The following is a 12770-nucleotide window of genomic DNA, read 5'->3' on the forward strand; positions in this document are numbered from 1 at the left end:
AATATTCCCTCTTTTTTCTTTAAACTAGATTGAGTTGGATTTCTGTTCATTCCATTCCATTCAAATAAGTTCTGATTAATAATTATACCAACATAGCATAATTCTATATAATTTGCATTATAAAATGCTGATGAAATCCTGGCCTTAATTGAAAACTCTGCTTTTTATTAGGTTGTCCTAGGGTTCCAAACCAATACATTGTGCAACTAGAAGCCATCATTGGTCCTTAATCAGGGAATAACAAAATAAAGATGATATTTTAGAAAAGTTCGCCTGGCAAGAGATGTGTGGAAAAAATCAAAACAACATATGCTCATACATGTATTCAGGAATATAAAAAAGTGTATATATGCTTAATTTTCACAGATGCCAGCTGCCATTTCTTTTGGTAATTTTGTGTTAGCATAACTGAAAAGAACTGCTATTGCCCACACCTTAAGAATGTTTGAACATTATTACACACTCTGACTTTAATTATTTGAAACACTGAATCTCATTCATTTATCCTAGAAGCACGCATTAGGAACTTGCTGTATGTAGGTTACTGTTATAGGTGCTAGGGATAAAAAGATGAATTAGACAATTTCTCTGCTGTCCAGGAACTCACATTCTGTGAGACAAGCAGAGGTATAAATAGATAAATGGTCTAAGAGTCAGCAGGACTGAAACTCTTCCTTCTGCTGGAGGCCCGGCCCTCCTAGGAGCTGCAGTTGGCTGAGAGCTGAAAACAATGGCGTCTAGTAAGTTCATGCAACTCCGTAAAAGCTGTTTCCTGAATATTCCTGGCTGTACTCGTCAGTGAATGTTTGGTCCTGGATTTTCTGGCATTTCAGGCACAGCTCAGATGTTTTACTCTTGATTTGGTCATTTTTATGTAAAGAACTTTCCCATTGGAGCAATAAAGAGTAAAGGATCCCATGGTTGGTGAGTGTAGTCTTAACTCTGTTTACGAGGCCAGGTATAATCTTCAGGAAGTTACTCCGGTTGATTAATCCTTCAGCTTGCAATTTAAATATAATTTTTTAAAAATTTAGGTATGAACAAAGTGCTTGAGAGCAAAGAAAGGGGAACAACTAAATTTACGCTCTTTCAGTCGTTCTCAAGCCTGTTGATTCAGAGTCCCTCTTTCCTTAAATCTGCACAGCAGCTTCCAGACTGTAGAGGGGGTTTTGTTATAAAGAATCCCACGAGGCTGTCTCATTTTCCTCAATTCCTCATTGGAATTTCACAATAATTTAACTCATAGCTGGAATTCACTTACAAATTTTCAAGAGCTAGAGGCCTTACCCTGGTTCCTGATCTTTCTGTGAGTGGTGTTTAGTTTTGGCGCTTGACTGGAGTGTTTGGCAAATGAAGATAAAAAAATAAATCTTCCAGTCCTCTTCCCTTTTTCTTCTAACTGGCTTTTTAATTTTCCACATGAACTTTCAAATTAGATATCATCTAAAATGGCCTATGTTTTTTATCCTAAGGTCACTCTTTGAAGGGGAAAGAAAAGCATTTATTGTGTTGCATTATTTACTATAAAGGATTTAGCACCTGACTTCTAAGTTAAATGATTTGAGAACTAGAAAACTCTTTAAAGATTAAAACAGTTGCCATCGAGTCAATCCGACTCACAGCTGCCCCCTGTGTGTCAGAGTAGAACGGAATTCCCTAGAGTTTTCCGTGACTGGTCTTTCAAAAGATCATCACGCCTTTCTTGCAGAGGTGGACTCGACCTTCGACCTTTCAATTAGTAGCTGTTAACCATTTGCACCACCCAGAGACTCCCTTCAGAAATTACCCAGTCCAAATTCTTCATTTAAAAAATTTTAGACGGGTTAACTTACTTACCAATTCTCAGAGCTAGTAAGTGGCACAGCTAAGACTAGAACCCAGATCCCAAAAAGCCTGAACATTGCTGTTAAGTTCCCTGCCCATTCCCCATAAAAGCCATTACAAATCTCTAACACTGTTTTCATGAGCTTTAGACTATTGCCTTCTCATCACCCTGGGCCTTCTTCACAGAAAATTAAAAGCCTGATGGACTCCAATTTCTGGTTTCTTTCACTTGTAAACTTCTTCATGTCTCATCTCAAAAGGAGGGGTATTATCACTCTTCACAGTCAGTTCTGCCAGTCATTGACAGCATAACGCTGAGTCCCACCTACTCTGAGACCTTATTCTGTTATTCTCCTCTGGCCTATATGGGGATGCTCTCTCCACTAGCCCCTTCTTCAATACATAAACCTACTCAAAGTCTTGCATTTATAATGACTTTGTGTACCATCCCAGAAACATCCTTCTTTTCATCGTAACCAAACTTACTTTAAGAAAGGTCTGCCCTCACCATTCCCACATTCTTACATCCCATTCACTCCTTCAGCTGCAAAAACCTGTCTTCTGACCCTACACTGACAGTGTTTGGGCAAAGGCTGTCCGTGACTTGTAAGGATGTTTTCCAATTGTCCCCTGTTAAAGAACTCTCTTGGCTTCTTTATCCTCCACTTACCGTGGGGTTACTTCTACGTTTTCTCCCTGCCTTTATTCTTCACTTCTGTACCATTTCTTCCCAGGGTTCTGTTCTCAGCACCATTTCCTTCTCCGTCTGTATTCTCTCTTGGGAAGTCTTACTCATAGTCATTCCTCAGTCTTCACACACAAATCTGTACAATGTACAGACACTCCCCCCCTTTTTTTTTCAAACTGTGCTTTAGGTGAAAGTTTATAGCTCAAGTTAATTTCTCATACAAAAATTTATACACATATTATTATGTGACACTAGTTGCAATCCCTGTAATGTGACAGCACGCTCCCCCTTTCCACCCCTGGTTTCTTGTGTTCATTCAGCCAGTTCCTTCCTGCCTTCTCGTCCTGCCTTCTGGTGGGAGCTACCCACTTGGTCTCATGTATCTGCTTGAACTAAAAAGCATACTCTTTAGGAGTATTATTTTATGTTTTATAGTCCAGTCTAATCTTTGTCTGAAGAGCGGGCTTCGGGAACGGTTTTGGTGCTGGATTAACAGAGTGTCTGGGTGCTGTGGCTTTGGGAGTTCCTCCCATCTCAGTCAGACCATTAAATCTGGTCTTTTTACGTGAATTTGAGTTCTGCTCTGCACTTTTCTCCCTCTCTGTCAGGGAGTCTCTGTTGTGTTCCCTGTCAGGGCAGTGCAGGCCCCCTTTAAATGAAAGCATTTCCCTTAGGTTTTCAATGTTGACTGAAATCATTTTTATTATAATATTATCTACTTTCTTAAACACAAAACTGAATGTAAATTTCTTCTGCTTATAGTTATTATATAGTTATATAACCATAAGCTTTATAAAGTAAGTATAAATAAAACACTCCTAAAGTGACATAAACATGAATTGATGTGGAAGGTGATGTTGCTTTCTGAAACTTAGCTCTCAGCTCACAGTGGGAACGAGAGGCTGGCTGCTGCCAGCACAGGTCCTTCACTTAAAAAGAGCTATGTTCCAGGGATGATTCAGTTCTCCCTCCACGTCTCTCTATCCAAACTACTGTGAAACCTTTATTCCTGTGGGCAAGCACACGATGCCACCGTTTTGTCTTCATTTGACCTGATTGCATCATTTGCATATGAAGCCTGGCTCTGTGATAGTTGGCACCAGCAAGATCATAAGCATGAATACAAATGCAATCACTGAAATAAATTGGCAATACTCATCGGTCATCCACATGATCCAGATTGTTGTTGCAATGCAAGTATAAATATATATAAAAAATCAACTTCGTGAACACACAAAACCCCTGCAAATATATCTGAGAAACCCCAGGGACTTGGGGATTCCAATTTTGTGAATCCCATATCTGTATGTGTAGCTCAGAATCCCCTCCTGGCCCTCTGCCCTGTATTTCCAACTGCCTTCTAAAAATTTCTCTATCTACATGATCTATAATCACCTCAGATGCAACATGTCCAAACTGAACTCGTTATTGCTCCCCACACACACACCCACTGTAACCTGTGTTCCCAATCCTAATTAATAACATCATCACCTATCCAGGTACCTAAGCCAAAAACTTCAGTCTCACGCTAGATTGCTTTCTCTGCCTCACCTCCTACGTCCAAGTCTTGCTAAAGTTCGAAACTTCCTAGAGTTCTTTCCAATCAGTAGTCATTTTTCCTTTGATTCAGTAATCCTACTCAGAAACTTTCCCAAGGAAATAATCTAAATATTAATAAAGCAACAAGGAAACCATAAGCAAAGATGTTTATCTCAGCATTATATTAAAAAACAAAAAACCATTGCCTTCGAGTCAGTTCCCACTAATAGCGACTCTATAGGACAGAGTAGAACTGCTCCATAGAGTTTCCAAGGAGCACCTGGTGGATTCAAACTGCTGACCTTTTGGTTAGCAGCTATAGAAACATGATCATCTATGAGTAGGGGAAAGATTAGCCACCGAAAACCCTCTGGAGCACAGTTCTACTCTGACACACATGGTATCGCCATGAATCGGAACTGACTCCCTGACAACTGGTTTCTAAGGCTTTGGCAGTTCCATGGTAGAATTCTAGCTTTCCGTGTGGGAGATGCAGGTTCAATTCCTGACCAGTGCATCTCATGTGCAGTCAACACCAGTCTGTCAGCGGAGGCTTGCATGTTGCCGTGATGTACAGATTTCAGTGGAGCTTCCAGACTAAAATGGGCTAGAAAGAAAAATCTATGTCCGAAAATCAGCTGGTGAAAACTATAAATCACGGCAGCCTGATTCACGACCTACGGTGGGGGAGTCGCAGGACCCGGCAGCTGTTGATTCCATTGTGCTTGGGATCTCCATGAGCCGGGACTAACTCAGGCAGGATCAGGGCAGAGAGGTGCAGCCCATGGCCAGGCGAGTGCAGGGCTGGCAGCTGCCAGACACCTGCCGGTCCTCAGATGAGTTGAGAGCCTCACCCCAGCACAGCCGTGGTTTCCTCGGAAAAATGAGCACCTTAGTGGCAGCTGAGGAAAGGGGTCAAAACACATTTTTAAGGCTTTAAAAAAAATACAGGTTGCCACATTACCCTCCAAAACGTTTTAAGCAAATGAATACTCTCACCAGCAGAGTATGAGAGCACCGGTTTCCTCACACTCTCAAGAAAATTAATTAGCATTATCACTGTTTTAAATATTTGAAAATATAATAAGTAAAAATTGTATAACTTTTCTTTTAAAACTTAGTTTTTAAGTTACAGAAGCAAAAATTGCTTATTGGAAATAATTAACAATTCAAATGTGTGTGTAAAGTAAAAAAGTAACGTTCTACGTACTCTACTCCCCGACCACGGAGGACAGGCTCAGCCCCCAGGGTGCTCCCTGTGAGCAATTTTCACCTCCATAGTAGGGAGCACTTTGTTTCTCTTGTTCTCTCCTGGAAACCTAGCTTATGACCCAGTTTCTGGCATTTGCTGCATTTAATAGATGCTTGTTTGTAAAAATGGCATCATACTTTAAATTATTTCCTGAAACCTGACCTTTTCACCCAGCAACATATAGGTCTGCTTCATTTTTTTAATACATTTGAATAGTATTACACTTATGAATGTAACACAATTTGTTAAACCCCTAGTTCGATAATCCCCCTTTTTTCCTATTATAAGCACTACTGAAGTGAGTATCCTTGTAATTATACCCTTGTTTTATAGTGCCAATATTTCTGAGGGATAAGGTCCCACACAGATTTGAGATCAAAAGATGCACCAAATTACTTTCCAGAGATTGCACCAATTTACACCCCTTTCAATATGTGAATGTTCATTTCTCCATTTTCAAGCCATGGTAAATATTTTTACCTTTTGCCACTTTGAGACGTGAAAGATGAATCTCATTATTTGAATTTTAGGCATAACCACCTAGACAGTGGTTTAGTATTTTCTTACTATCATTGGCCATTTGTAGTTCATCTGTAAATTGCCCTGTTTTAACCTTTTGCCTATTTTGCTATTAGATTTTCTGTCCTTTACTTATTTGTCTTAAGGAATTTTTCATATATTATGGATACTTACCTTTTATCTACTTATGTTTTGTTATCTGTTCTTTAATACTGTTTATGGCATCTTTGTCATGTACAAATTTTAAATTCAAATCTGTCTTTTTAGGTAACATACCATACTAATTTAATTATTGTAGTTTTATAGCATAATATTTTGCTATCTTGTAGGGCAAGCCCTTCCTCAAAACTCTTTTGAAAAATGTGTTCACTTTTGCATTTTCAACTTAGTTCACCAATTTCCCTTAAAAATTGTTCCTTTCCTTGTTCAAAATTTTGTTAATGGACCACTGCATCAAATCACCCTATTCAAATGCGTATGAATCCCATCTTATTCTTTCCTCTCCCTCCCCAGGAATCTGTCCTAAGGTTTCTCAAATATTTCCCCTCTTCGCTGCTACCACTGCCACTGCTCTAGTTCAAGCCTTACCACTTCTGATCTGAGATACTGTATGACCTCTGGCCAGGACTCTCAGTCTCTGGTCACACCATCTTCCGATCCGCTTTCCACGCTGTGATCAGAGATACTTTTTAAAAAAGGAAAATCTAATCATGTGACCACATAGTTGAAATTTTGGGGGGTGGAATTTTGACCCTTTAATGTATCATGGCCATGTCTATTTCAACAGAAAACGAAAATCCTCACAACTGGACCAATAAGCAACATCATGATAAACAAAGAAAATATTGAAGTTGTCAAGGATTTCATCTTGGATCCACAATCAATGCCCAGGGAAGCAGCAGTCAAGAAATCAAACGATGTATTGCATTGAGCAAATCTGCTGCAAAAGGCCTCTTTCAAGTGTTAAAAAGCAAAGATGACACTTTGAGGACCAAGGAGCACCTGACCTAAGCCATGGTATTTCCAATTGCCTCATATGCATGCAAAAGCTGGACAATGAATAAGGAAGACCAAAGAAGAATTGATGTCTTTGAGTTATGGTGTTGGTGAAGAATAGTGAATATACCACAGACTGTCAGAAGAATGAACAAATCTGTCTTGGAAGAAGTACAACCAGAGTGCTCCTTAGAAGCACATACTTTGGATGTGTTATCAGGAGGGACCAATCCCTATAGAAGGGGCATCATGCCTGGTAAAGTAGAAGACCAATGAAAAAGAGGAAGACCCTCAATGGGATAGGCTGATACAGTGACTGCAACAATGGTCTCAAACATGGCCAACAATTATGAGGACAGCACAAGACCAGGCAGTGTTTCCTTACCTTGTATGTAGGGTTGCTGTGAGTTGGAAGCAACTCAACGGCACCTAGTAACAACGACAAACATACCATACATGAGGTGGTATAGAATCACTTGAAGGTTGTTAAAGGAAGTTAAAATGTATACTATATACCCTAAAGCAAGCAGTAAAATAACAAAGAGTTACAGCTAATATTTACTTGAAATGTAAATGGTATAAACACCCCAATTAAAAGAGACTGTTAGATTGAACAAAAAAGCAAGACAATTATATGCTGTTCATAAGAAATACACTCAGGAGGAAAAAAGGCCCAATAGGTTAAAAGTAAAAAGATATACCATGTTAACACTAACAGAAGAAAGATGGAGTAGCTTTATTAATAACTGACAAAGTAGATTTCAGAGTAAAGAACGTTACCAGAGATTTTATGAGGCCATTTAATCACGGTCAATTAATCAAAAGGATATAACAATCCAAATTATACATGTAATAAGAGAACTTCAAAATATAGGATGCAAAAATTAATACAAGGAGAAATAGGAAATCCACAGTTCTTATCAAAGATTTCAGTAACCTTCTCTCAATAATTAATAAAACAAGTAGGCAGATAATCAGTAATGATATAGCAGATTTTACAAACACCATTAATCAAGTTGACCTAATTGACACATATAGAACATTCTACCCAACAATGGCAGAATGCACATTCTTTTCCAGTCCACATGAAATATTCACCAAAATGGACCATATTCTGTGCCATAAAACAAATCTCAATAGATATAACAGAATGCAAGTCATACAAAGGATGTTCTTGGGCCACAGAGAAATTAAATCAGAAATCAATAAAAGAAAGATCTCTGGAAAACCCCAAAATATTTGGATACTAAACAGCATTTATAAATAACCCGTGGGTCGAAGAAATAATCTAAGCAGAATTTAGAGATTATTTTGCACTGAACAAAAGTAAAAACAAACATATAAAACTTCGTGAGATTCAATTAAAGCAGCTTTTAGGGGAAACTTTATAGCACTAAAGTCTGTGTTAGAAAGGAAGAAAGGTCTCCTATCAGTGACTGCAGCCTCCACCTTAGAAAACTAGAAAAAAAAGACCAAATTAAAACCAAAGTAAACAGAATAAAGGATATAGTAAAGCTCAGAGTACAAATTAGTGAAATAAAAAGAAAAAGTCAGTGAAACTAAAAGCTAGTTCTTTGAAAAGATTAATTAAATTGATAAATTTCTAAACTGACAAAAAAGAAAGGCACAAGTTACCAATATCAGGAATATGGAGGTGACATCAACACAGATTTTACAAAAGGATAATAACGGGATATTATGAATAACTTTAAATCAATAAATTTGACAATTTAGACGGCATGGACAAATCCATGAAAGACAAAGTACCAAAGCTCACTCAAGAATAAATAAATAACCTAAATATATGTATATCCACTAAAGAAGTTGAGTTTTTAATTAAATACTTTCCCACAAAGAAAACTCAAGGCCCTGATGGCTTCATTGGTGAATTCTACCAAAAGTTTAAGGAAGAAATAATTCTAATTCTACACAAACTCTTCCAAAAAATTGAATTAGAGGAGATATTTTGCAACTCATTCTAAGAGTCTGTCATTACCCAGATACCAGAACCAAAGACATTACAAAAAAGAAAACTGCAAGTCAGTATTCCTCATAAGCATAGATGCAAAATTCTAAACAAAACTTTAGCAAATTGAATCCAACAATATATAAAAAGGATAAAACATTATGACAAAGTTTGGTTTGTCCAAGGAAGGTAAGGTTGTTTTACATTTGAAAACAAATTGGCATGATTCACCATATTAACACAAACTAAAAAAGAAAACCACATGATCATCTCAATAGACTCAGATAAAGCCTTTGACAAAATCCAACATCTATTCCTGATAAAAACACTTGGGAAATTAGAAATAAAAGAGAATTTACTCAACCTACTAAAGGGCATCTACAAAAACCCTACGAGAGCAGTGATGGTTCAGTGGTAGAATTCTCACCTTCCATGAAGGAGACCTGGATTCGATTCTCAGCCAGTGCTCCCAGTCGCCATTTGCCTGTCAGTGGAGGCTTGCATGTAGCTATGATGCTGAATGGGTTTCAGCAGATCTTACAGACTAACATAGACTAGGAAGAAAGGCCTGATGATCTACTTCCAAAAATCAGCCAATGAAAACCTTGATCACAACAATCCAATTGCATTGGGTGTGGGGTCACTATGAACTGACTGACTCCAGGGCAGCTAACGACAACAACAACAACAGCAAAACCTATAGCTAATGTCACATTTAAAGGTTAAAAACTGGATGCTTTCCTTCTGATTGGGAAGAAGACAAGGATGTCTGCTCTCACAACCTGTATTTAGCATAGGTTTTAGCCAGTGCAATAATGCAAGAAAAAGAAATAAATGCATCCAGATTGAAAAGAAAACATGAAACTGTCATTATTTGCAGAAAATCCTAAGGAATCTACAAAAAAGCTACTAGAACTAGTAAGTGCATTTAGCAAGGTTACATGATACAAAATTAATACATAAAAATCATTTCTATTTACTAGCAATAAACAGTTGGAAATTGAAAATTTAAAAATAGTATCACTTACAATAACATAAAAATATGAAACATTTAGAGATAAATCTGACCAAAAATGTGAGAGACTTGTTTGGTGGAACTCCAAAACATTGCTAAGAGAAATTATGCAAGATTTAGACAAATGAAAAGATAAAAAATACCACTTTATGTATCAGAAACCTCAATATTGTTAAAATGTCAATTCACACCAATTTGAGCTATAAATTCAGTGCAATCCCAGGAGATTTTGGTAGAAATCCACAAGCTGATTATAAAATTCACATGGAAATGCAGAGGACCTGGCGGAGCCAAAGTAACTTTGGAATATAACAAATTTGGATGGCTAATCCTATCTCATTTCAAGATTTATTACAAAGCTACAATAGTCAATACAGTGTGGTATTGGTATAAAGACTAACAAAGAAATCAATGAAAAAGGACAGAGTCCAGAAATAGGAACATACATACATGGACAACTGATTTTTGACAAATGTGCCAACGCAATTCAGTGAAAAAGGACAGAGTTTTCAACAAATGGTTCTAGGATGTGGGAGAATAAATTTATAATCTTGAATTGTAGAGAGTTTCTTAGGGTATGTCAGATTTGACAGGTTGGGTTGCGTACAAATTTAGAACTTAGGTATGGAAAAGATCTAAATAAGCTAAAAGATATACAACCGATCGTTTGAGAAGAAGATATATTTATGACATCGATAGCAACACAGGGTTAAATTCCATAATCCAGCAAGGATTCCTGAAAATTAATAAGTAAAAGAAAAAGAATATCAGTAGGAAATTCACGGAAAAATAAATATAAATGGCGAATAGACATGAAAAGTACAACCTCATTAAGGATTAAAGAAACAAATTAAAACAGGCTGCTATTTTTCCCCAATAACATCAATAAAATTAAAAAGTTTGGCAATATTTCCTCAAACCCAAGCTAGTTCGCCAGTGTCCCAGGTGTGGGATGTCCCTCTCCTAGGCACAGAAAGGGAACTGAAATGTAATAAATCATCTCTCTGTGACCTTGAAAAAAGCATGTCATCAAGGCACTGGGCTTCCATGCCCAACTCTGAGCAATAAGTGAGGCAAACAAGGCACTCCTTCAATCCCTGCCAGGTCTAAAGTGTCTTCTCAGATGGTCTCAAAGGCATGTGTTCTCTTAAATCAAGGGAAGAATTCACCTTTCTGGAGTGGTCACTCTGTGCCAAATGCCATACTGTGGACTTTGCATTCATTATTTCATTTGATCTTTTCCACAACACTGCCAGGCTTTTATAGATGAGAAAACTGAAGTTCAGAGGCTGAATGAACCCCTGATATTAATGCCCCGGGATAATCTTTAAACCTTAAACCAAAAATATCTTCTGAAATCATCATAAAAAAATCAATATTTTAGCTTAACTAGTAAATATTATGTCTTCTTTGAGTATTGTGCTCCTTTAAGATCTAGTTATGTGGGATCAAATTGACAAGAGCAACTCAAGAGATTAGATAGGAAGTTTAGGGGGCAGTGAGTTTGTTGATGGTGGAGGAACAACTCGGAAAAGGAAGGTGAGAACAGTTGCATAACTCAAAGAATGAAATCAATGCCACTGAATTGTACATGCAGAAACTGTTGAACTGGTATATGTTCTGCTGTGTACTCAACAACAACAAAAAAATAAAATTCCTTTTTAAAAATTGAAGCTCAGAGAACCTAAGTAACTAGGAGGATGTTGACACTTTATCTCAAGTACTTTGGGCATGTTATCAGGAGAGATCAGTCCCTGGAGAAGGACATCATGCTTGCTAAATAGAGGGTCAGTGAAAGAGCGGAAGACCCTCCATGAGATGGATGACACAGTGGCTGCAACAATGGGCTCAAACATAGCAAGGATCGTGAGGACGGCGCAGGACCAGGCAGTGTTAAGTTCTGTTGTACACAGGGTCACTATGAGCTGGAACTGACTCGACAGCACCTAACAACAATAACAATTTTTGTGTTTTCCACTGCACTGTAAAGAATTTCTCTACTGGTGAGGAAATCAGGGTATGAAGAAGACCTAAAGAACACACCATCAAAATTGCAATTAATACCAGTTCCACATGAAATATTGAAAATAATTTTAATGTTGCATATTCCTGTGGTAAGCCCTGGAATTTGTTATTGTGAGTTTCAATCTGAAGTGGAAAGAGCACAGGTCTTAGAGACAGAAAGACCTGATCACAAATCCCAGCTGTGCTGCTTACCAATGGCATAATTTTGGTCAAGAAACTGGTTCTCTAAGCTAAATTCTGACTTCATGGTGCTCCCATTGTATCCTACCTGTAATTCTATTATCATGTTAACCATCATTTGACTTGTTTTGGAGTTAGTTGGTTATGTGACGGGGGTACTTTGTCACTGACAGCATCCTAAAACTTACTTGGACATAAGAGTTTTACCATAGGCATTTATCAGATGAATGTTTTACTGTAAACATTCACAAGGAAGATTCAAAATACTGAGAGTTGGCAAAGATATGGGGAGACAGTCTGGTCAGTAATTATTAAAAAGAATGTTGTAAAGAGTGAGACCCAAATGTCCTCGCCACACCCCACTCCATGCTTCCCCCACCCCAGTACCCTAATTCTTGACTTTCTTTTGATCCTTAAATTGAAGGAGAACTACTTAAGAACAAGAACCGTGTTTTATTCTTCTCTGAATCCCCAGAAATAGCACCGTGTAACCCTCAATAGATGGCTGTTGAAGTGAGCTGGTCATTTTGAGAAGGAAGAGATCACTGCATGTAGACTATTCATCTCAAGAGGTGAAGCTAGTTTTAATTACATTTTCAATTCCTCCATAAGTAGTGAAATTCTATACCAAAGATGAAAAAATAGCACATCATAAAACATGGTTCAGTCCATCTGAATGCTGTCTCAAATTTAGCACAGAATGTCTTGAACTTTAGTGTTCTGATTCAGACGTTTTCAATGCAAATACATCAAACTTTCACTTATT

This window comes from Elephas maximus, chromosome 13 (genome assembly GCF_024166365.1).
Source record: "Elephas maximus indicus isolate mEleMax1 chromosome 13, mEleMax1 primary haplotype, whole genome shotgun sequence".
Classification (NCBI taxonomy): Eukaryota; Metazoa; Chordata; class Mammalia; order Proboscidea; family Elephantidae; genus Elephas; species Elephas maximus.